This window comes from Moschus berezovskii, chromosome 2 (genome assembly GCF_049115385.1).
Source record: "Moschus berezovskii isolate FMDL1 chromosome 2, NW_MosBer_1.0, whole genome shotgun sequence".
NCBI classification, from domain to species: Eukaryota; Metazoa; Chordata; class Mammalia; order Artiodactyla; family Moschidae; genus Moschus; species Moschus berezovskii.
Genome location: NC_142461.1, coordinates 27,889,319 through 27,916,157, shown reverse-complemented (window position 1 = coordinate 27,916,157; position 26,839 = coordinate 27,889,319).

The following is a 26,839-nucleotide window of genomic DNA, read 5'->3' as shown; positions in this document are numbered from 1 at the left end:
GGAAGAGCAAGGCATGCTCAGATCCAATTAGATACATCACTCCTATTACCTGGGAGCAGGGGTGGGGGGTGAGGGGTGAGACAGAATGACAACCTGATAGAATGTCTGCCATGCAGAGATGATAGTCATGCATCCATAGGCTGAGAGATGGCTGATATCCTTACCTTACAAGTTGCTAAAATGTCTAAGCATCCATACCTAATTTCTGACCATACCTACTTTCATGTAGAAGGAACAATGTTAAGTACAGAATAATTGTTTAAATAAGGAAAGGAATATTTAACCCAATTATCTTATGAAAATCTGAATCTACTTAAAATACAAATCAGTCTATATGCTATAGCCATGAAAGGAAACTTTTTACATAGAAATTCTTTTACTTTCTATGATCAGGGTTTGATGTCTAATTTTCTTCTACTGTAAAATGGTGATGATAACAGTGCATATCTCATAAGATTGTGTCATGTCAAATAAATACAATAGCACATGGTACTTTTTAAGGAGTATATTGTTTATGGGAAGTACTTAAAAATATTAGTGGATAACATTAATGTTTTCACCATCATCACAATCACTACCACCTTCATCACCACCACCACCACCATCCTCATCATTATCATCATTGTCACCACCACCATGACCCTCATCATCATTAATATCATTATCACTTTCATCATTTTGAAGAATAGGTGAAAACCTGTGGATGAATGCAAGGACTTAATGGCAAGTGCATAGTCCATTGGAAGAATGACTTCCATTTATTATGTGATTAATAAGTAGTTATTCAGGACCCATGGCACGCCTGCATTTTTTGTGAATATGCAGGTATGATATTTCTCTGTTTAAAGTTTACAGTCTACATAATTGCACAATCAGTCATTTCTCAGCAGAGTTCAGAAACCAGAACTATACGTGAGCCCAAGGATTGAGGACATTCTAAAGGAAGCAGATGACACCACCCTTATGGCAGAAAGTGAAGAACTAAAGAGCCTCTTGATGAAAGTGAATGAGGAGAGTGAAAAAGTTGTCTTAAAACTCAACATTCAGAAAAATAAGATCATGGCATCTGGTCTCATCAGTTCATGGCAAATAGATGGGGAAACAATGGAAATAGTAGCTAACTTTATTTTTTTGTGGTGTGGGGGGGTGCTCCAGAATCACTGCAGATGGTGACCACAGCCATGAAATTAAAAGATGCTTGTTCCTTGGAAGAAAAGTTATGACCAACCTAGACAACATATTAAAAAGCAGAGACATTACTTTGCCAACAAATGTCCATCTAATCAAAGCTGTGATTTTTCTAGTGGTCATGTATGGATGTGAGATTTGGACTATAAAGAAAACTGAGCACCAAAGAACTGATGCTTTTGAACTGTGGTGTTGGAGAAGACTCTTGTCCCTTGGATTGCAAGGAAATCCAACTAGTCCATCCTAAAGGAAATCAGTCCTGAATATTCATTGGAAGGACAGATGCTGAAACTCCAGTAATTTGGCCACCTGATGTGAAGAACTGATTCAATAGAAAAGACCCTGATGCTGGGAAAGATTGAAGGCAGGAGAAGGGGATGACAGAGGATGAGATGGTTGGATGGCATCACCAACTCAATGGACATGAATTTGAGTAAACTCTGGGAGTTTTTGATGGACAGGGAGGCCTCGTGTGTTGCAGTCCATGGGGTTGCAAAGAGTCAGACACGATTGAGCAACTGAACTGAACGGAACTGAAAGGAAGCAGACTTTCCATCTGACCTTGAAAGTTGGTTGGATGTGTTCCTGAAGGATCAGCATGAGTAAAGGAAAAGGCTTAGAAAGAAACAGGGGGTTAGAGGCTAACAAGGGGACTGAATTGATCAGATATTGTTGGTCTTAAATCCTGGACATAATTCTGAAACCAAAGTTTGTTCTGGAGGATTCAAGATGGAAAATGCCACATGTTTCTACTCCTGTTGCCCTCATGTGAGGCCCTTTCCACACAGCTTGCTAGTGTCCATCCTGCCCAGAGCATTGTTCTGTAGTCCCATCCAAGCTTTTGCTCATGCTCTTCCCCAGCCCACTCCCTTCCTTTTTGCCCTTTGAAAGTTTACCTCTCTTCCAAGGCCTGGATTTTGTCATCGTTTATTTGCTTCCTTTTTTTAAAAAATTATCTATTCAGTAAAGCTTTTTTACCCTAATTGTTACATTATTATTTTTTTCTCTTCTGAACTCCTAAACTAATCTGTGCATTCATTATTTGACAATATATCTGTAAAGCAGTCTGGTATACTAGTAGGAAAATAGATACGAGTTCTGGGCTAGACTATCTGGCCATCTGTGTAGCCACAGGCAAGATGCTTCATCTCTCTTGGCCTTAGTTTCCTCAACTAGAAAATGAAAGGACTGGATTGAGTGATCTTTAATTGCTTACCCAACTTTGTTGATTTTCGTCCTAGAATTTTTCTGTTGCCTTTTCCCTGTCAGTTTTATTCAGTTTTATGATAAATCTGTATTATTTTGGCCATAGGGCTTAAAATCCATCTAGAGTAGGGAATTTGATACCTATCCATCACTAATCCCACCTAATCCCTGTATTGTGATTGTAATCATGAACTAAACACCTGGTGAAATTTACTGCTACTTGCCTACCTATCTGCTAAGTGTGAACTTAATCTCCCTGCCCCTTCCATTGCTCCCCAAGATGTCCTCCATCTCCAGTTTCTGTGTTAGCCAAGCAAATATTTCATATTGACTTTTAGTGCATGTTGATACTTGTAAAAGTCATAACAATGAATCGTAAACAATGAGACTTAATTAGCTATAACAAAGGCAAGCCTCTAGATGAGGGGCTGCCAAGGTAAGTCTATCATTTGTCCTCATTTGGCAAGTATACCACAGCTCTGTGAAGCAATGCAAGAGAAGTAAAACTCCTCCAATCTAAATAAGACCTCAAAAGGCCACCTTCTATCATAGCTGATGTGTTTGTCTCCACAGAGTTTCTGCATTGGGAGCTGCCTTACCCTTTGGGCACCAAACACTGTCAGAGTTTCAGAGAGTTTTGTTTTTAATGCCACATCCTTTTAATGCCAATTAGAGATAATCTCCCTGGGCTCTTAAGTAATTTGTCTGTGTAATCTCAGTCACACTGAAAAGAATCACAAATCCTTTGCGGATTGGAAGACATATTGGAAACTCCTCAGTCTCGGTTAGAAATTAGTCAAAACTTTTAAGACATCATGATGTCTTTTATTCCCCTCCCTTCTTTTATCAAATAAAGAAAGCTTCCTATACAGATTAATGCACAAATTAATTTGAAACAGGTTCATGGGGACTTTTCTTCAGGCTTGTAACACACACACACACACACACACACACACACACTACCCACAATTGAACAGTCTTAATGAGTCTAAGAATTAGAAACTTTTCCCAAGGAGTCAAAATACTTTGGCTGAATTCTGAGAGGTTTTCGCTTTCTCATGACTCTTTATTATCCTAGATATTTAGAAGGATTACTGGCCAAGAGTTTATTAGGAAATCTCTTAACTGCATTGGGATGCAAACTTCTGTAGAAGGAGCAGAATAGACAGACTTAATTAATTCCTGATTGATTATAATAATTACATCTTTTCACCTCACCTTTTTTTATTATTTTAAAACACCTGAAAATGATCTTATTGCTATTTATGTACTAACTTTCACGTAGAGGGATATCATTTTATGTTGACAAATTACCTGTTTTAACTATCTAAGAAAGGCCTGTTTGTTTAGTCCTATGCAAAAGAGAAAGTGGGTGAGCTATGATCTAAGTGACATTTAGTATATGCTCCATGGCTACCATGGCCATGTCAAAGAGCATTTTACCCTGCCTGTTTCCTAGTAACCACCAGTCCAGAACACATATTTTTGGCAGATTTGTTTGAGTTGAACTTCTTCATTCAAAATGTGAATTTATCTTGCTTTTGAGTCCTGAATTGAAGCATGTCACCCCCTAAAATCCCAATTCTGTCAATTGTATCTGACAAAATTCATAAATTAATGTCCTAGTTTGAGCAATTGAGGATTCATTTGCCTTTTATGGGGATATCTTCCCCTTCATCACTCTTTTCTATAAATATAAAACTAGTACTTTCATGCATATAATATGGATAATTTTTCTCATTTATTCAAATTCTACCTTGCAGTTCATAATTATTCCTTTAACAGATAATGGCTATTATCTGACCCACACTCACTCACAGTGTAAATGAACATCAGAAGACACACCAAAACAGAGGGTCAAATATTATTATTCAATTTTTCTTTTCTCCATCTATACACACACAGACCAAGGAAGCTCTGCAGCCATTGCTGACATTATATTTTCTTTCTGTCTTCTATTGTTTTTTTTTTTTGGTCTTCATGAAAGATTCTTGTTCTCATCTTACAAAAATGTGGGCTTGACTGAAAGCTATTAGGACTACGGAGTTTAGTGAGAAATTAATAGTATGTAAAACATAAAAGCTTCCCAATGCACCAGACATAACCAGTTTAGAAGATGGAAAGATCAGATTCCAATCAAAAGAAAAAATTTTTTATTGCTTAGAATTTTTTTAAAACTTTGACACATATTTTTAATTGGAAAAGACTGAATATTTTAAGTGTACAGAATTCTTCCAGATATAATTGTAGAATTGTTGCAATTCTTATTCATTGCATGGGACTATATTGGATTGGTGTTGGCATTTGACAAAGTGATTTGTCTATCTCTTTTAGAAAAGAAGAGAGGAAGGAAATACACCAACATCTTGAAAATGATGCTATTTAAATATTTGTAAGTTTCAAAGTAAACACGTTTGCCTATTTGTTGTTTTCTGGTTACCAAAGCAGTTTTTAAGGAATTGAGCTAATTATCTACCTACTTTCCTGATTTTACAATTCTGCAACAGTGACGTGATGTAATGGAAGGCTTGTTATACCTTGCTTGGCATTACAGAAAGGATCTTGGACACGTGGTCTTTTGAAGAATCTGCAGAATGATTTGAGGCAGTGAACACAGAAAACAAATAATTTCAGATCAATGCATAAGGGAATGCAAATCAACAGAAGACAAAAGAAGTCACTGAGGTCAGAGGAAAGACACAAATTACAGAAAACTTGTCTAGGAGATTTTCAGTGACATTAACAGTGACATGCAATCTGTTGCTTTCCCCAAAACTAATTTGCACGGGTTATTATCTCTTGGACAGCCCTTGTAAAATAGGAGCTAAATAGTGAAGAGACAGCAGATCACCTTGCATATGTGTTGCTCTTTTTGTGGTAGGAGGACAGTGTGTGGAGGGTGGGATGAGGTATGTAGGGACCTTGGTGTGCAGGCATGAGAAAAAGGGGAGAATTTGTCTATCTTTATCTAGAGGTCTTTTCACCACAGGAAAGTTTTCAGGCAGATTTTTTTTTTAGATTGCCAGAACTGCAACTGTTTGTTCCATGTACAGACAGTGCTTTGATTATTTTCTATCTCAAATGTCATTTAAAAAAAAAAAAGAACTTATTTAAGGAATAAAAAATTCAGCAGCAATTAATTAAAGGGAGAAAAATGGTCTGTTCTGTGATGTTCCACTCAAGAGAGCATATCACTAATATTATTTTGAAAGACAAAAAGTGAATCAATTTTTCTTTCCAAGCAAACTAAACAAAAACAATTTCACTCATGAGCTGAGATGCTAACTGACAGCTCCCCATGTAAAGGTAGGTTATACCAGCAGTGATGTCATTTCTGAGAAGTGATGCTCAAAATAGAAACACTCCCAGAACTTCAAATGTCTCCAGCCCAAGACATCTCCTCTAATATTTCATGTATGAATTTTTAGGTCATCTGAAAGAATCAGAAATTTATTTCTTTTTCTTCACATTCCCAGGAGACCATTCAGTTTTATGTAATGCAAGAACACTGCAGTTTGGGGTGGGAAGTCTTCACTGCTCAAACAGGCTGCCTCTTTGGGATTTGTAGCACTGTTTTAGATTTCAGCTTCCTGCTTCACATTTCTGCTTTGGTTTCCTGATGTTTCACCATCACACCAAATGGCTTTTCAGAACAGAGTTCTGTTTAAGTACTTTCTTTTATTGAATGTGGTGTATTTAGTACAGCTGGATTACATTACATAAAACTATGTTGGCAAATTAATTACTAAGCATCATCTTGTCATGGCAAACTTATATGTGCACCCATACAAATGCAATAAATCATTGATGTTGAGTAAATGAGTTGCTGTAAAACATGAATTTCTATAGTCATAGGAACTGTAATTACTTTGTCATCACAGAATTCTTAGGTCTGCCCAATAGTACACAACTGTCTGGACAGTCAAAGAAGCAGACAATCCAACAGTTATGTTGATATACACAAAACAAAAACATCAGGTTGAACTATTCTTCACCCATCATCTCAAAACTATCAGGTCTCTTTTTGTCACAGAAGTAACAGAGAGACTATATTGGACACTGTTTAGACTTAAGCTTTCCTGAGTGGCAGGTATCAATTTTTAAGACAATAACTTATGAAAGTATAATCACATCTCAAATAGGGTCATGGTTTTTATGCTTATTTTAGAATACTTTGTTTTCATGATTTCGGGAAACTAAAGATCACCAAACAAACTTGCAAATTATATGCTAATAATAATTACTTGTTAATAAGTATAAAATGTCAACTCAAACTGTACATATTTCTAAGTAACACAGATTGCTATGCTGTGCTTAGTTGCTTTAGTTGTGTCCGACTCTGTGATCCTATGGATTGTAGCCCACCAGGCTCCTCTGCCCATGGAGTTCTCCAGGCAAGAATACTGGGTTGGGTTGCCATGCCCTCCTCCAGGGGATCTTCCCAACCCAGGGATGGAACCCAGGTATACCGCATTGCAGGCAGATTCTTTATCATCTGAGCCACCAGGGAAGCCCAAGAATAATGGAGTGGGTGCCCTATCAATTCTCCAGGGGATCTTCCCAACCCAGAAATTGAACTGGGGTTTCCTGCATTGCAGGCAATTTCTTTAACAGCTGAGCTACCAGGGAAGTCTTCTCCAGGCAAGAATACTGGAGTGGGTTGCCATTTCCTTCTCCAGGGGATCTTCCTGACCCAGGGATCGAACCCAGGTCTACTGCATTGCAGGCAGATGCTTTAACCAATAAGCCACCAGGGAAGCCCTCCAGGGAAGTCTAGTAACAGATTAACTGAAGTCATTTAGCAAAATTAAAAACTCAGTATCAGTTTCTATGTATGTTTACCCTATTCAGTACTTCTAATAGTCCCCAGTTGTTGATAGAATTTTTCAGATGGGGACAGTGAGGTACAGTAAGATTAAGTAAATTACCTGGGTCACGTAGCGAGTGAGTGATGAGACTGAAATTCACTCTTAGATGGTCTGCCTGCAAAATCTGCCCTTAGCCACTGTACTGGGCTTCCCCATGAATTTGGTCCTCCCTCATCCTAACTCCCTTCATACTGCCTTCCTTATTTACCTGAGTTCCCACCAGATTATAAACTCTGGATGCAGGACTCTATACTGTGCACGGCTGTGAATCCAGCCCTGGAACTGGGCCAGGCAGACAATAGGTTCTTAAATAAGTGTCGGATGAATAAACGAATGAGTACTTAAAGCATTGTGACTTAAAAAAATATTTTTATTAAAATATAGTTGACATAATATTGTGTTAGTTTAAGGTGTACAGCAAAGTGACTCAGTCATATATATATATATGTTTGATATAACATATATCTTCCAAATATTCTCAGTAAAGTTTGGAGAGATGAAGAGACTGGAGGGCCTCTTTTAATAGGTCAAAGCAGAGATAGGTAAATGTTAACCTCATTTTTACACCCAGGCCAGTGTTGCCTGAGGATATGAAGACTATAGTTGATTATGTTCAGAGACAGATGGCCTGGGGGTAACAAAACCAGCCTATCAATTAACATGGTTGTGTAGCGTCAATGTGCAGAAGCAGAAGGGCCACAAAATAAAAAAGAATATTGTTCCCCATCATGAAACCCAAAGAACCTTGGGTCCTGGAAACTTGTGCTTTTGTTACATACCTATGTGTGGTGTGTTGGAAACATGGTGGGAGCCAAAGAAGATGTCAGTAGACAAGGGAATTGCTGTAAATCATTGCTGCTCTTCATAAAGAGATTGTGGCTGATTTCTGAATGTCTGTTAATTTTGGTCCCCTGAGGCCCCAGGAGCCTCTGTCATGGGTCCTAGATTATGTGACTTACGGCAACCCAAACAAGTAGCCTGCAATGAAAGAGAATTTAATCGACACAACTGCAATTCTGGGAAATACATCAAGTTTATCTTTTAATAAGAGTTTAGAAATCGCTTTCCCCTCATTAAAATGAGTGGGCAGAGAATGTATAGGAAATTAAACAAAAGTGTTGAGGTGTGGGGAGTGGGGGTGTGAATTCTAGACGCCTTCAGGGTTGCCCTTTCTCGGGCTTCTACTTTGGAGCTCTTTGGGAAAACACACACACACACACACACACACACACACAAAACCTTGCTCGATAGATGAATTCTTTTTGTATCCTCTTCACTTTAGCAAAGTTTTCCTCAAATTTGGGGCTGATCCAGAGTCAAGAACTTTTCTTTAGCTGGGTAACTGTGTTTGTGGAAGTCAGGAATGTTTCTGTTCCAAGCACGGGAGGAAGGAGTCAGGAAAGAAGATAAAAATTTCAAACATCTCATACTTCATTGGAAAAAACAAATCTTTATGTAGGCATTCTGAATCTTAAGAGCAGGAGTCAATTCCCCAAACTTTCTGGCTCCAAACCTATCTGATATGACTTTCTACACAACAGCAATTTTCATTCTTGATGTTGATTCAGCCCCTGGTGAGATCCTCCTTAATCAGATAGTTGCATAAAACTCTTTCTTCTCTACTGCTACTGCTTTGGCTGTCCTGAGTCTCTAATCTGTTGCTGACACCCTGCAGAGCTGTCTGCAACCCTGTCTTTTCCTCTATTCCTTCCCATGCTTCTTCCCCATACTGGTCTACAAAGACCTAGGGAGATGTCTGGTCGGTAGAACTGGTTGGAGGTGAGGAGTGAGGGGAAGAGGGCCCCTTCTCTCACCTTTGTTATCACCGCCCTGCCCTCATGTTTGATACCCTCCGTAGCTTTCCCAGTCCCAACCCATCAGTTCATCCCTTCTGCTCATATTCTAGACCTCTCTCTGTGCCCATCCTAGAATCTGGCTTTGACTTCTATAATTATATACCTGGAATAGCTAAGTCTGAGGCTATATTTTCTTTTATATAATGAGAAAAAAAAACTTTTTAATATACCTTACCAGGACCTCTGTGCACCAAAAAACCTTTCCATTCCAATCCTTTCTCTTTGCAAGTACAATCAGATCCATGTTTAAACATTGCAGAGACCGCTATTATACTGGGGATGTGAGGAAAAGAAAGAGGCCAGGATAATATGTCATGTCTACCACTGGCCATAGAAGGAGGAAGCGCCAGACTGGAAGGAACACATGACAAGGAGAAAAAGACACACTGCATTCGGGGATTTTCTTAAGGAAGAGAAGGGCACCTGGAGAGTTGAGCTTAGACTGAGGCTATTCCAAAGGAGGTAAGGTGTGGGCAATCCTCACTCACTCCCTTACCCTTTACCCTGCTTTCTTCCCTGCCTCAGCCTGGGGTTGTGCTGGTGTTGACTTAGGGCTGGAGGACAGGAGTTGCAGTGCCCTCTTTGCAGTGAAAGTGAGGGCTTGAGAGGTCTGGAGGGCCTGAGAGACCTGAAAGCCATGGATCCTGTTAGAAACATTTTAGACATCCAGAGAAGAAGAATTCTTATATTGTGATAATTGCAATTTGTTGATGTAGATTTTGAACTTTGTATGATTGTGGAATATATACTATGAATAAAAAACCTTCCTAAAGGCTTCCCTGAGAAACAAAATATGTAGCAGTTGTGCTGTCCTGAGTTCTAAACAGTTGGTTTCCCAGAGAAAAAACATTTCTAACTCAGAGGCTGCCTGTGACAGGCAAAATAATACCTCTAAACGAGATAGTACTTGTATCATTGTGTGTAGTCTCTGGTTCATGTCTGACTCTCTGAGATCCTTTGGACTGGAGCCCACCAAACTCTTCTGTCCATGGAATTTTTCAGCCAAGAATACTGAAGTAGGTTGCCATTTCCTCCTCCAGAGGATCTTCCTGACCTAGGGATTGAAACTGCGTCTCCTGTGTCTCCTGCATTGGCAGGTGGGTTCTTTACCCACTGAGCCATCAGTGAACTCCATACCTCAAAAAGGATAGTACAAATTATTATTTTTTTGGATATATTATCTTTATACTTCTGCATATACTTTTGGGAAAAGAGCATTTTTCTTTTTTAATTATTTAAATATTTATTAAAATACTTAAATATTTATGATTATACTACCAATTTGCCTATTTTACTTAATATTTATGACTGCACTAGCAATTTGCCTATTTTGAGAAAAAAATTAATAGACATACTCCAGCTAATTAAGAGTTGAATTAAAACCAGGGGCACATTTATTGTGAGGTGAGGCCTCATGCAAGGGCCCAGGCATGTAAAGTGGAGGAAAGATATTTAACCATACTGGTTAAGACCACTGTTTCTGTCCACTCTGGCATCAAATTGTGGCTAGTGAGTCTGGGGTGGGCCTGAGCTGTTTTTTCCTAAATATGCATTCATGTTCATGCCTAATACCTAATTTTTTTTTCATTCTTTCAGCAAATATTTATTGAGCATCAACTATATGTCAGACATAATGCTAGAGAATGGGGATCATTGTGAATCCTTTACTTTAGATATGCATCCTTCCTCTGATAAACCACATTTAGTAAATTGTTATCCAGTTTCTGTTTAAACTTTTTAGCAAGAGAACTTACTATCTCACTTTGCTCTTCAATCAGTATTCAACAAATAGAACAAGAAATATTTGGCTCAACAAAATATATTCCACATTTCCACTGTAAAAGAGACAGAACTGTCCTAATGGTAACATTCTTTTTTTTTTTTTTTAGTAGCTAATACTTAATTTTGTATTTGCAATTTGATATTCTGCTTCTTAAAGAGCTTCTCAGATTTTTTATAAGGTTCATATTCTTGAAAATCTTGATCTGCTGTAATCAAAATCAAGAGGAGTATTTTTTAAATAATAAAACTGATAGTAAAGGTTCCTATGAGCAAAGAAAGAAGTAAAATGAAGTAATTCTTTGAAATATGCTGAAACCATATTAGAGATTTATACATATTTCTAGAAGAATGTAAGAATATTTTCTGTCATGTGGTGGAGCATTCAGAATGTTGTCTTTTTCAGGATTAAGCCACCAGTTAAGACCTACTTTCAAATTTCTTCTCCTCTCCCAATCCATTCTGAAGTCATTCAATCTGCAGGCCAGCTGGGGTTGCAACTGCCTGTTTACACTGAATAGGTTTTAGAGTACAGTACATTGAAGGTTTTTCTTTAAACCTTTTCTACTCAAAGTGTGGTCCATGAATCAGCAACATCTCCTGGGAACTTGGTCAAAACTCAGAATCTTCTAACCCCAGATCTACTGAACCAGAATTTGCATTATAACAAGATTTGTATGAATTTCTTCCACACCTTAAACATTGCTCTAAATGCCTGCTGCAGTTTTGAGACCAAGACTACTCAGAAATTGATTGTTTCTTTGAATTTAGATAAATATGATGATCTTCCTGTTGGAACACAGCATAAAATTTGTCCCAGTGGTCTGAGCCTTTTATGTTTATCATATTAAATTCAAAACTGCACACTCTGGTTAGTTTCCTTCCTCTTGAATTTCTGGTCTCCTCTCCTTTCTCCCCATTTTTCAACACGAAGAAAGAGGTCTCTCGGTGTCAGTCTTTCAATCTTCCATACAAATGAATAACAAGCAAATCCGTGGAAGGCATATACTGTGACTTATCCTTCTCCCTGTGGCTCCAGCAATTGCCAATGGTTTTCATGGCCTCTCTAATGTTTCTCCTCCTTTGTTCTCTAAATTGACAATGGAGCTTTTAAAAATTGATGTTTTCAGATCACAGAGAGGGCTGCAGCGAGGTAAGAACTGGGAGCAAGTTTGACATCTGACTTGTTCTGAAACACACATTCCTGCTTGCTCTGTACTCCCATACCATATTGCTTATCCCTCTATTAGTAGTGCTTTTTTCCTTCTGTCTTTTATTATATTCATTATACGCCTGCCTCACCAACTGGATAATAAACTCCTTGGGGGCAAAAAGAATCCATATTCATTTTTTTCCTTCCATCACATCTACATTTAGTACAAAACCTTATAGTACTGCATGCTTAGTAAATTCATGTGTCAGAAATTTACTATATACATGTCTTTGTATGTATTGCCAATATCTCACTTTTTAAAATTAGATTTGTGGTTGTGGAGACATCAATGATTATGACTTGTAGATTAGAGATAGGAATTGAGCAATAAGTCTTGGTTATTGACTAGCAGAATGTAAAAGTTATTATTTCCTCAGCCCCAGTTATAGCAGATGGACTATAGCACTCTAAAATTTGATCTAGTAGCATTCATTAAAATCTGTGAATGAACCAGATGGTAAAGGGTTGTACTGGGGAGAATGAATTTTAGAAGTGATAAAACAATAATCTTCTGATAACTTTTTTCTTTTTGAATTTTATGACCTTGCAGAGAGTTTCTCCCATCCTTCACGATTTCACATCATCTATAAGTAACAAAGAGACAAGGCAGCTTCCCCAGTTTGAATCTTGGCTCTGTTGCTTGCTAGCCCTGAAGCTGCTCTGTGTTTCCATTCACTTTTTTTTTTTTTTTTGTAAATTAAAAAAAAACAAACAATGATGAATTTTCAGAGAGCAGTATCTGACACATAATAGGTGATATATACATGTTTGATGTTATTATTATCCTTCAGTAAAATGAATAAACACAACAATCCTGCAGTTCGGCTTAGAAGTGCAAACACCTGCATATTTTGAATATCCATTATGATTCTGAGGGTACACACTGACAGACAATCCCATACATTCAGTCAAAACTTTATCCAATGGGCTGAACACTATTTTTTCACAAATCTGGAGCTTCTCCGTGAGGCTATGAGTTCTAGTGTGTTTCGTTTTTGGTTCCTGTTCTTGCCTGACGTATGTGGCAGTCAGACCCTAAGGGACATCCAGCAAGCTTCCACCTCATAGTGTCCATGATTTTGTGTAATTCCTTTTTCCTCAGCATTTGTGGGTCATATGACTTGTTTCTAACCAATAGAATATGGCAAAGATGATGGAATATCACACCTGCGATTACCTCGTGCTATGACTCCTTCTTAGCAGACTTGACAGAGTAATCAGTCATGCTAAGGAAGCCACATGGAAAAGAGGGATGGTCTTCCCCACAGGGCCTGAGGCACCCTCCAGGAAACAGCCAGCAAACAGCTAGGGCCCTCACACACCACAAGGAAATAAACTCTCCCAACAATCTGAATAAACATGGAAGCAGATTCTTCCCTGATCAAGCTTCCAGATGGGTAGCAACTCAGTCAACATCTTGATTGGATACTGTGAGATCCGGAGCAGAGGACCCACCTAAGCCATGCCTGGATTCCTGACCCCCCAAAACTGTAACCCAATAAGTGTATGTAGTTTTCAGTCACTAAGTTTGGGGTTACTTGTTACACACTCATGGAATAGTCCTCTAGTATAGTTACCAGCACAGAAGTGGGGCTCATATTTGGCAATGGGTCCAACAGTCTAAGGCTTTTGCTGTGTCCTGTCAGTTATTTTGCAATGACTGAGGACCTTTAAAGTGGGCTTATATGAGCTGATTGAAGTCTTTTTAGGCCAAATTCCACATTTCAGTTAGCAGTCAGGATGGAGTTGTGTTGGAGTTAAAAAACAATTGTTCCTTTAATCAGGCTATTCTTTCAGTTCCTGTTACCTTTTGTTTTTTAAGTAATAGACTTTTTTTTCCTTTTTTAAGGATGGTTTCAGATCTACAAAAGAATTGAGAAGACAGTATGGAGTATTCCCATAACCATTTCTCCCCCGAGTTCTCTATATTACTAATATCCTGCATTAATGTGGTACATATGTTATAATTAATGAGTCTGCATTGACATATTGTTAAGTGTTTATTAACTAGAGCATAACATTTATATTCATCATTGCAATATCTTAAAGAGTAGTTTTACCACCAAAGAAATCCCACTCATCTTTCCTCTCCCCTCCATCAAAATCCATGGCAATTACTGATCTTTTTATTGTGTGCACAGTTTTATCTTTTTCCATAATGTCATACAGTTTGAATCACATGATATGTAGATTTTTCAGCCTGGCTTCATTCACTTAAAATACACATTTAAGATTCCTCCATGTTTCTTAATGGTTTAATAGCTCATTTATTTTTATTGCTGATATTCCATTGTAAGAATGTAAAACAGTTTATCCGTTTACCTAATGAAAATCATCTTGGTTGTCTCCATGTTTGGCTAATTATGAATAAATCTGCTAAACTCATTCAAATGCAAGTTTTCTATGGACAAAGATTTTCAGCTCAATGAGTAAATATTAATATCTAGGAATTTGATTGCCTGATCATATAAAACTACTTTAGCTTTCTAGGAAACTGCCAACTTTCTTCCAAAGTGACTATATCATTTTGTATTCCCACTGGCAAGAAAAGAAAGTTCCTGTTACTCCAAATCCTTGTCAGCATTTGATATTGTCAGGTTTTATTTTGAACCATCCTAATAGGATGTGAGAGTTGGACTGTGAAGAAAGCTGATCGCCGAAGAATTGATGCTTTTGAACTGTGGTGCTGGAGAAGACTCTTGAGAGTTCCTTGGACTGCGAGGAGAGCCAACCGGTCCATTCTAAAGGAGGTCGATCCTGGGCGTTCATTGGAAGGACTGATGCTAAAGCTGAAACTCCAATACTTCGGCCACCTCATGCGACAAGTTGACTCACTGGAAAAGAGTCTGATGCTAGGAGGAATTGGGGGTGGGAGGAGATGAGGATGACAGAAAATGAGATGGCTGGATGACATCACCGACTTGATGGACATGAGGTTGAGTGAACTCCGGGAGTTGGTGATGGACAGGGAGGCCTGGCGTGCTGTGATTCATGGGGTGGCAAAAAGTCGGACATGACTGAGCGACTGAACTGAACTGAACTGAATAGGTGTGTAGTAATATTGCATTGTTTTAATTTGAAAAAATAATGGCATATAATGCTGACACTTTTTCATATACTTATTTGCCATCTATGAGGTGTGTCTGTTCTGATCTTTTGCACCATTTTAATATCGAGATGTTTGTTTTCTTTCTGTTGGGTTTTAACTGCTATTTATATATTTTGTCTAAGAGTTCTTTATCAAATGTGTCTTTTGCAAATATATTCTCACAGTCCTTGGATTGCATTTTAATTACCTTAATGGTGTCTTTTGCAGAGCAAAAAAATTTTTTAAATTTTGATTAGAAATCATCTGTTTTCTAGTGTCATGACTGAATTGGGGTAGCCCTTCAGTGGAGAAATTTTCTGGCTTTGAGGACTCTGGGAAAAATTCAGCTACCCATTTGCTACCCATACTTGCTCCTGTTGGTTTGCTTTAGAAACCTATTATATTTTGACGTACATGGAAGAACAGAAGGTTTTGTTAAAAACTTACATTTGAAACTCAGCATGACAAATACATAAGTCCCCAAATGGAAGATATATAAGTGGCAGTTAATTTTATGCTTTCCATGGGAATTTTTTCCAATAACTCAACTGTAATCTGATCATCTGAAGTAAAAGCACAGATAATTTCATTTGTGTTCCCAAGATTTAAATCACTTTGGTTTTTAAAGTAGTTTTTAGAGAGGAACTAAATAATTCACTCTAGAATCTTTTCTTTTTGGATAGTTATAAAGAAATGGGAACTTTAGGATCTAGTAATTGTTTGGACTTTTTCAGGTTTTGTTTTTCCTATTTAATTAATGAAAATTGCTGAAGGTTCACTGTGCCACCCCTTTACCTAAATCCCAGATTCTTTTATGGCAAAAAAAAGACTTTCATTATTTGGCTATAACTTGCTTTCCTAGTATTATTCCCTCCATTTTCACTTTCCTCACACGTATTCGGTAAGACACAAAGTTTTCAGTTGAACTGTGAACTTTTTCGTGTAGTGCTTTGACTGCCTGAAATGTCCTTTTCACTTCAACTTTTTATTTCCCTGGTAAATCCAACTTATCCTTCAAGGTCCATTTTAATGACCACTTCTAGCTAGAGTAGAAAGTGTAGACACTTCTCGGCAGAACTTAACCCTGTCTCTATCGGCTCTGATAACTTTTTTTTCCCCTTCAAGTTTGTGCCACATTTTTTTCTTGCGCTTTATTTAGCTTTTTTTTTTCCACCCAAGATGACTTCTGGGATCTTAGTTCCCCAATTGGGGTTTGAACTTGTGCCCTCTTCAGTGGAAAAGTGAAGTCTTAAATACTGAACCACCAGGGAAGCCCCAGCTCTGATAACTTTTGATAGTAATTCTTTACCTGTCAGTACTTTCTCCTGGAGAGGCAGCCTAAAAGGAAGGGGGCATTTACTTTTTTTTTTTCATTTTCTGTCTTTTCTGTATTTAGTATAATGTTTTATTCATTGTAGTTGCTCAACAAATGCATGTTGCAATATTAGAGATAGATGAAATATCTCTTGCAATCCTTATCTATTTCTAGAGAAACACCTGGTTGTCTATTGGCTCACAAAGACTTCATGAAGGCCTATCACAGCAGATAAAAATTTCTTTTCAATAATCATTTACTACCTTTATATGACTGAAGAAAAGAGAGTGAATTATTTTTCTCTTCCCTCCAGTTGTTCAATAGATTTAATCAAGTTGTACATGGATGCCAAGTGTAAGATACAACAGCAGTTTTTTATTAGATAACTTTAAAAAACAAAAGAAGAAGCTGTAAATGATGACTTTTCTCTAGAGATCTTTATATTGGTGACATGATGCTATATGATGTGATAAATAAATAAAATTTTCTTTGAGAAAAGTAGGTGAGAATATTCATTTTTGATTAATTCTCTTGTTAATAGATGTCCTTCAAAGTACAGCGTTGGCCATATGCTTTATCATAATGTGAAAATACAAATAAATGACTTCAGATCTGGCTGCCTCATGATATAGTGTTTAGTACATTAGAGATAATCATAGATACTTAATAAGTATTAATTGAGTCAATAGAGATGAATGAATTAATGAATTTAAGGGAGTTCTTCACATCTTACATCCATTTTAAGTAAGTGCTACAGAACTATTTTTAGAACATCTTTCTCTTCAAGATATTCATGTGAGGTCAGAAGGGTTTAGATAAGAGAATCATGAACAGTCTTATCTATCTTGTACATTTGGCCATGCTTTGTGGATTGATTAACTTTTGTATAGAACGATCGGGGTGTGTCTGTAAGGACAACTGAATTGCTTGTGCTCATCATGGAGTATGTGTTCAGTTCTATGTCTAGTCTATCTCCAGTCTTATGATGTACACTCTGAGAGGTCCAAAAGGTTGATATGTGGTCATTGCTTGGTAGAATTGATCCCTTAGTCACAGGGAACATAAAATGACTTTGGAAGAACTAGAAAACCATTGCAGGAAAGAGCTGGAGGTGGGAAGTATGGAAAGTAATTTGACTGATAACTTTCCTAATCATTGACTTTCCTAATCATGGACTTCCCTGGTGGCTCAGATGGTAAAGCGTCTGTCTACAGTGTAGAAGACTCGGGTTCAATCCCTGTTTAGGGGAGATCTCCTGGAGAAGGAAATGGCAACCCACTCCAGTATTCTTTCTTGGAAAATCCCATGGATGGAGGTGCCTGGTAGACTACAGTCCATGGGGTCACAAGGAGTCGGACACGACTGAGCAACTTCACTTTCTTCATTTTTCTTTTACTAATTATTGTTATTGACATTGTCCATTTGACTCAAGTACATTGCTGACCATTAACCCTCTTGTTTATTTCTTCATTCATCTATTCATTCATTAAACAAATATGAACTGACAACTGTTACAACTATTATATTTCATATTTCTTGCTAGATGCAGAAGATATTCAGTTCAGTTCAGTTGCTCAGTCATGTCTGACTCTTTGCAACCCCATCTACTTCAGTATGCCAGGCTTCCCTGTCCATCACCAACTCTCAGAGGCTACTCAGACTCACATCCTTTGAGTCAGTGATGCCATCCAACATTTCATCTTCTATCATCCCCTTCTCCTCCCACCTTCAATAATTCCCAGCATCAGGGTCTTTTCTAAGGAGTCAGTTCTTCACATCAGGTGGCCAAAGTATTGGAGTTTCAGCTTCAGCATCAGTACTTCCAATGAATATTCAGGACTGATTTCCTTTAGGGTAGACTGGTTGGATCTCCTTGCAATCCAAGGGACTCTCAAGAGTCTTTTCCAACACCACAGTTCAAAAGAATTGCTTTTTCAACACTCAGCTTTCTTTACAATCAAACACTCATATCCATACATGATTACTGGGAAAACCAGAGCTTAACTAAATGGATCTTTGTTGGTAAAGTAATGTCTCTGCTTTTTAATATGCTGTCTAGGTTGGTCATAACTGTCCTTCCAAGGAGCAAGCATCTTTTGATTTCATGGCTGCAGTCACCATTTGCAATGATTTTGGAGCCCCTCAAAATAAAGTCAGCTACTGTTTCCATTGTTTCCCCATCTATTTGCCATGAACTGATGGGACCAGTTGCCATGATCTTAGTTTTCTGAATGTTGAGCTTTAAGCCAACCTTTTCACTCTCCTCTTTCACTTTCATCAAGAGACTCTTTAGTCCTTCTTCACTTTCTACCATGAGTGTGGTGTCATCTGGATATCTGAGGTTATTGATATTTCTCTCAGCAATCTTGATTCTAGCTTGTGCTTCTTCCAGCCCAGCATTCCTCATGATGTACTCTGCATATAAGTTAAATAAGCAGGGTGACAATATACAGCCTTGATTTATTCCATTCCCTATTTGGAACCAGTCTGTTTTCCATGTCAAGTTCTAACTGTTGCTTTCTGACCTGCATATAGGTTTCTCAAGAGGCAGGTCAGGTGGTCTGGTATTCCCATTTTTTTCAGAATTTTCCACAGTTTATTGTGATCCATACAGTCAAAGACTTTGGCATAGTCAATTAAGCAGAAGTAGATGTTTTTCTGAAATTCTCTTGCTTTTTTGATAGTCTAATGTTGGCAATTTGACCTCTGGTTCCTTTGTCTTTTCTAAATCCAGCTTGAAAATCTAGAAGTTCATGGTTCACATACTCTGGCTTGGAGAATTTTGAGCATTACTTTGCTAGTGTGTGAGATGAGTACAATTGTGTGGTAGTTTGAGCATTCTTTGGCATTGCCTTTCTTTGGGATTTGAATGAAACTGACCTTTTCTGGTCCTGTGGCCACTGCTGAGTTTTCCAAATTTACTGGCATTTTGAGTACAACACTTTCACAGCATCATCTTTTAGGATTTGAAATAGCTCAACTTGATTTCCGTCACCTCCACTAGCTTTGCTTGTAGTGATGTGTTAGAGGCGATGTAAGGGGAAGAAAGCAGGGCTTACAAATCATCCTGACAATTGCTAACTCTGAGACCTTGGAATAATAATACCCTGTTACTTACTGTTATGAGAATCACCTAAGACTACATAGATATAATTATATTAAATGTAATAGTCATTTCCTAAACACTGCAGTGCATAGTGTGGGGAAAGCTAAACTAACAGAATTACAGCTAAAAGGAAGTGTGTTAACTTTTTATTGTGGTTCATTTGCTAAGTTGTGTCCAGCTTTATACAACCCTGTGAACTGCACCATGCTAGGCTTCCCTGTCCTTCACAATCTCATGGAGTTTGCTCAAAATCATGTCCATTGAGTCAGTGATGCCATCCAAACAGCTTATCTTCTGTTACCCTCTTCTCCTGCCTTCAATCTTTCCCAGAATCAGGGTCTTTTCCAATGAGTCATCGGCTCTTCTCATTGGGTGGCCAAAGTATTGGAGCTTCAGCTTCAGCATCAGTCTTTCCAATGGATATTCAAGGTTAATTTCTTTTAGGATTGAGTCGAATTTGATCTCCTTGCTGTCCAAGGGAGTCTCTAGAGTCTTCTCCAGAATGTGCGTTCAAACTAAGCTGCTTTACTTGTGTCTCACTTTTGGCAACCCTGTGGACCAGGCTCCTCTGTCCATGGGATTCTCCAGGCAAGGATACTAGAGTGTGTTGCTATTCTCTTCTTTAGGGGCTCTTCCCAATCCAGGAATCCAACTAGCATCTCTTATGTCTCCTGCATTGGCAGGCAGGTTCTTTACCACTAGCACCACCTGGAAAGCCCAGGTGTTCTCCAGAACAATAGTGATCTATTTCTTCACATTATTCTTACGTCAGGTACAACTATTTTCAATTCTTTTCAATTATTATTTTTGGTATTTACCTTCTTCATGTTTCCAGGTAACTTTATTAGATTGGTATTTTTATTTATTCATTTTTTAAAGAAATTTATTATTTAAAATTTATTTATTTATTTATTTACTTTTGGACACATGACCAGGGATCAAACCCATGCTCCCCTGCAGTGGAATTTCAGAGTCCCAATCACTGGACTGCCAAGAAAGCCTCTGAATCGGTACTTTTAAACTTCAATTTTAGTTATTTTATAATTATTTACAACTTTGTAAATTATTTAAAAAATTTCTTTCACTGTCCCTTTCACCCATGCATGGCTTCTCAATCTATCATTTCTCTAAAATAGTGTACTTTCATAGATCAATATGCAGAGTTTACGTATTTATGACTAAGTGAATGTTATTTGTAGTAGAGCCCATAGAAAATTATAAAACTCTTTTACTATAAAACTCCTTTCTTGAATTTAAGAATCATTTTGCTTTAATATGTTCTCATTTTCTCTGTATTGATCCAGAATTTAACCTCAAATCCATGCTGATTGTCTAAGTCTCTTCTCAAGAACTAGCACTCATTAGATACACAGATAGTTTTTTCTTCCTGAAGATGTATTTTCTGGAGACTTCTGACTTGCTTGTATGGACAGGGAGCCCTTTATGCATGTTGCCTATCATCCCAAGAAGTCTTTGACTGTTATCCTGAAAACTGAAGTCATCTCTTTCTTATGGTGGATTCTTTTCCCTTTGTCTCATTTTAGTCTAGCACCAAAATATAAGTAGCTTTATTACTGAAAGGTATGTGGGGCCGGTGTGAGGGCAGGGGAGGGTCTGGCTGCTTGCCACTCAAAAGCCAATAAACAGGCCAGGTTGGTGTAAAGGAAAGTTTGCTTTATTTCAGATGTGGCAATGGGGAGAGAGGGTGGCAGATATCTGTCCAAAGGCAGGGTACCCCCTGACAAGCAGAGGATGAGAGCAGTTATGGACAGAGTCTGGAGATGGGGGAGCTACATGCAGAAACAGCATAGTCATCTTTAACAGTCATCTTCAAGTTGGTCTTCAGTGGTCTGACCAGCATCATCTTGAATGTTTTAGGTGCAGTTAATCTTCAGTTCCAGGGTCCATTTGCTCTCATTTCTTTGTGGTCAGTTCTTGGAATTGTGGCAGCTCATGTCCTGGGTACAGTCTGGTCAGACAATTCACAGTATATGGCTCAGAATATTACCTACAGCCCTTGAGAAAGAACTAAATTTCCTTAACTATGCTTAATGACTCCATTATTATTATTTAGACTCCTTGGACTGTTTTTGTTTCAGCATTTCTCACTTCTCTGATTAAACTTATTCTTTGAATAAAGTTTTCCACAGGCAAAAGGCAGGAAGAGAACAAGGTTGCAGGGTCGGGGGGGAGGTCCTGTTCTGTTTCAGCTTCACAGGTCAAAAAGTTGTTTATTGCTTGTATAAAGTTCTCTTTGGTTGTGGATAACTCTTGAGGACTTTCCAGGATGACTCTGTTGCAGGAAGGGGGACCCCTTCCAGGGCCTGAAAATGGGCTGTTATCTAACACTCAGAAATAAAATTTCCAAGGATATACACGTGCTGACAAAGCAGAAGATTCTATTGGGAAAGGGCACCTGGGTGGAGAGCAGTTGGGAGAGTGAACCCAGGAGACCTGCCCTGTCACATGGCTCACAGCCTTACAGTGATAGAATTAGTTTCTGGGTTGTTTTTGGCCAATAGTTCTCACTCACAGTCCCTGCTGGTGGCACACAGATCTCTCAGCCAATTTGGATTCTGGTAAGAAGGATGCTGGGATGTTGGTAGGACTTAGGACTAGAGCACCATCTCCCTTTTGGGCCCCTTCAGAATCCTCTTGGCTAGTTTTCAGCAGCAGCATTCTATTCCTTATTGGGACTTCTTATTGTGAGACAGTTCACCCAAGTGTTATCATTGTGCCTGGTCAAGGTGGATGGTTTCAGTCAATGGTTCCCTAACAATTATCTTCTTTGTTGGATCAGCATTCCTGGTGACTTTGATATTGTGGTGCTTCCACATTGATGTGCGTGTCCATGATGGCAGAGGATGGAATAAAGTCCACCAGCTCTCCAGTGCTCCAATCTGGAAGTTTCATCGTGTCTTATGCTCCTATATATCATTGCCCACACCAAGTCACCTGACCATGCTGCAAGGGTGTAGAGAAATGTGTGCTTGAAAAGATAGGATAACTAGAAATATGAATGTATAACATAAGGCTCCCACATCTCTTTTGCACATTTCAGATTCTCCTGACCATCCAATCATTGCCTGTTTCTTAATCCAGCCACACTGTGACAATCAATTCTGTGTATACTCTGAGCAGCTTCAGGAAGCATCAACATGGAGCAACTCAGCTTGAACTCACACTGATGATTCTTGCTTCTGATTCTGAGCTCCTCAGAGACCTGGGCCCACTTGGCACTCATGCATGGGCCCCTGAAAGGGTCTGTAACTGAGCAGGACCATATGGGGTCTTCCTGGGACAGACCACTCCCCGATATCCTCTGCTTTAGTTCCTCTCTGAAGTACCTGTATAATAGTATCTGATGCACATTTCCTGAGATGTTTTATCGTTGCTAAAATCCCCACCAAATGGAAATCTTTATCTACTTGATGACCATAAGAACATAGCTGCCAGACCCACTGGAGCCTAAGGATTACTAAATTGCTTCAGTCATTTCCAACTCCTTGTGACGCTATGGATGGTAGCCTGCCAGGCTCCTCTGTCCATGGGATTTTCCAAGAAAGAATATTGGAATGGGTCACCATCTCCTTCTCCAGGAGCTGAAGGATTAATAATGTCAAACCCTATGACACTGCCCTGTTACCTCACCATCAACCAATTAGAGAATTGTGCATGAGCTGATCACATACTGTGGGACTCTCCTCCCTTACCTTGCCTATAAGATGCTTTGCTGAAACCCATCAGAGAGTTTGGGCTCTTTGAGCATTAGCTGGTCCTGACTCCTTGTACGGTACCTTATGTCCTTTCATTCATTGCAACCTGATTTCTGTAGCTTGGCTTTATTTCATGTGGTTGAGTAGACCCGTTTTGGTTCAGTAACAGGCTGAAGTGTTGGCACCCTTAGGAGAAACTCTGAGCAACATTTGACAGGAACTAAATGAAAAATTCTTGCCCATTTCTTCCCAGGATGGATTTCCTTATAATATCTCTTCCTGTTTCCCTAAATTTGCTTCCCACATCCCTCACTCCTACTCCTAGCATCATACTTCTTAATAAAATACTACTTGCCCTAGGTTTGGCTTTCTGGCTCAACTGGGCTAAGCTACCTTGTCTTCTTTCTTGGTTTACTATCATGTTTTGTTGGAAGAAGAGTGCTTCCTAAGAGAGAGTTCATGAGAGAGAAATTTTTTGTAACCTTGATGTCTAAAATCTTTTAATAACAATTGATGAGCATTTGAGTTTGTATGGAGCTCAAGATTGAAAACAATTTTGCTTTGGAATCCTGAAGGCATGGTTCTAGCTTCCAGCTACTGAACAGTCTAAGATACATTTTGTAACCTCTTACGTAAATTGATTTTTATGTTTACATTTTCTGGAGGCATTTGAATTATCTCTTTATCTCAGTTGGAAATTTATAACTCAGTGCTTTTGTAGGAATTCAATACTCCTGAGTTATTTTGTTGCTGATTTTTTACTCCTTATCTTCTTTGTGTTCTTTCTCTGGAAATCTTACCATTTGATAATGAATATTCAAAACTTGTCTTCAAATTTTCGTACTGTGTATGTGTCTTTTCCCTTCATTTTACATTCTGGGAAATTTCTTCAAATTTACCTTTCAAACCTTCTGTTGAATTTTTCATTTCTGCTCACAAATTAAATTTCTCAGAGCCTCTTTTTCCTTGAATTAAAAAACAAAGTCCTTGTTCTTGTTTAAAGTTTACAAAATTTTTCTTGTCTCTGCCAGCATTCTGAGAGTCGAGTGGGACTGAGTTATAAAGTCGTGGTTAAGGTCTCAGCATCCTACACGCGTCTGTTTCCTTAACTCCTTTGTCATCAGTTCAGAATTTCCCATCTGATCATGATTTGGTGTGTCCCATTCCAAAGAACATTTGCTTTTACTTCGTTTCTGGGTGGCAGTGGAAGAGTGACCATTTGTACAAAGCAATGGAGGAGACCCAAGCCTCTGATTGTTCCTTTAACAGACTTTGACCAATCCTCTGTACTTTGGGCATTAGCTTCAGCACTTCTTGCAGAAGCTTGTTTTGCCAGTTCCCAAGGCTTTGGACAGGCTTCCCCAATGGTTCAGCAGGTAAAGAATCTGCTTGCAATGCAGGAGATTCAGGAGACTTGGGTTCGGTTCCAGGATCAGAAAGCTCCCTTGGAGGAGAAAATGGAAACCCACCCCAGTATTCTTGCCTAAAAAAAAAAAAAATCCCATAGATAGAGGAACCTATTGAGCTACAGTTGAAAGGGTTGCAAAAACTCAGACACTACTGAATACAAGGCTTTGGAGGACTACTTGGTGAAAATCTGGCTGGTTCTCAGTTTTCTCACTGCCATTGTAGGAATCAGTTCCCTAGGCCTGCTATTATTTCCCATTGCTCTATTTGCTCCCCATCTTCTAACATGTTTCCAAGATCTTGTCTGACATCATTCTCATTCTTATGGTATTATAACTAAATAAAGATTCTTTTTACTGTTTTTTAGTTGGCTTTTGAGAATATTTTAAAGTAGATGGCTGTGTTCTATTAACCATCTTTGCACAGAAGTCTTTAAATGGTATATTTTATGGATTTTATTTGTATAATGCAATATTATCAAGCATATAGCTTGTGCATTTTCTTTTTGCAAGAAACAAATATTTTGAAAACTCTAGTCAATGTTCAACTCATTGGTATAATAACATATATTACAAATGCCATTAAAATTGTAGATTTCATGAAGTTATGTAGAGGGACCATGCAAATTTCATTATAAAAAGGATTTGCGATGGGAATGTTTCTCAGTCCCAGCACTACTGACATTCTGAGCTGAATAATTAATTCTTTATTGTGGAGGATTGTTTTGCATTGTAGGATGTTTAGCAGCATCTGTGGCCTCCACATACTGAGGTGCCAGTAGCATCCCCAAGTTGGAAAAGCTAAAATGTCTCCAGACATTGCAAATGTCCCCTGAGGGCAAAATGCCCCGACTGAGAACATTATGATATGATATAGTGCAAAAGTTGGCAAACATATTCTGCAAAGGGTCAGATAGTAAATATTTTCAGCTTGGTGGGTGATATTGTTTCTGTCAAAGCTGTTCAACTCTGCTATTATAGAGTGAAAACAGCCACAGATAATATGGAAACAAATGGGCATGGCTGTGTTCCATTAAAACTTTATTTATAAAACCAGGCAGCAGACCATATTTAGTCTATGGATGAGAGTTTGCCAACTTCTGGTGTTGCACAAAGAGGAAAGATTTTGGAGATAGAGCTGGACTTAAGCCACTTACTGGCTACAAGGTGTCAGGTAAACTTAATGGAAATAATAATGCCTGTTTCTTGGGGTTGTAGTGAGGATCATATGCACATTTAAATGAGAACATTTGTAAGATATAATAATACTATTCACCTTTTCTGATCCTTATCAAATAAATACTGTTCATAAATGAAACAACAACCCCCTTTAAAATCAAAGGTACCTTCTCCCTGCACCAGATGGTGAGCTTCTAGAAGCCAGCAAATGAATCATTGATATATTTTTATATCTTTGGTACACCAGTGTCTGGCACAGTGTTCTCAGTTATGAAATATTTGACAAAGAAGCAGGTAACTTGGTGTATTTTGTGCACTCAACACAGTTTTATTTCATATTTATATTTCTACTATTTCTCAAGGAGAAACACATTTTCAATAACTCTGAAAAAATCTATTTCCACCACTAATAGACATGTTAAAATAATTTGCCTGACAATTTATAGACCAAATGATTTTACAAATACTTGTAAAAAACATTTTGTACTTTGCCACAGACTCCAAAAGAGCTGGAATGAAGCATTTTTCAATTAAGTATATGCTATTAGGAGCACAAAAAAATAGTGATGTGATTTTATTATATTAGATATTAGAATTGATTATCTTTTAAGCATATTAGTATAAAATGTACTTCTTACTGTTCCTACCTAAATTAAAAAAACTGACCCTGCTTTTCAGTTCAGTTCATTTGCACAGTCGTGTCTGACTCTGCGACCCCATGAATTGCAGCACGCCAGGCTTCCCTGTCCATCATCAACTCCCAGAGTTCACCCAAACTCAGGTGCATTGAGTCGGTGATGCTATCCACATTGCTTTTAGGATCTAACAATTTACTGCAAGTATTTGCAACACTTTTTTATCCTGCTGAAATATCTACAATAAAATAAATAGAAATATTTGAGATATTGAGACAGACTTA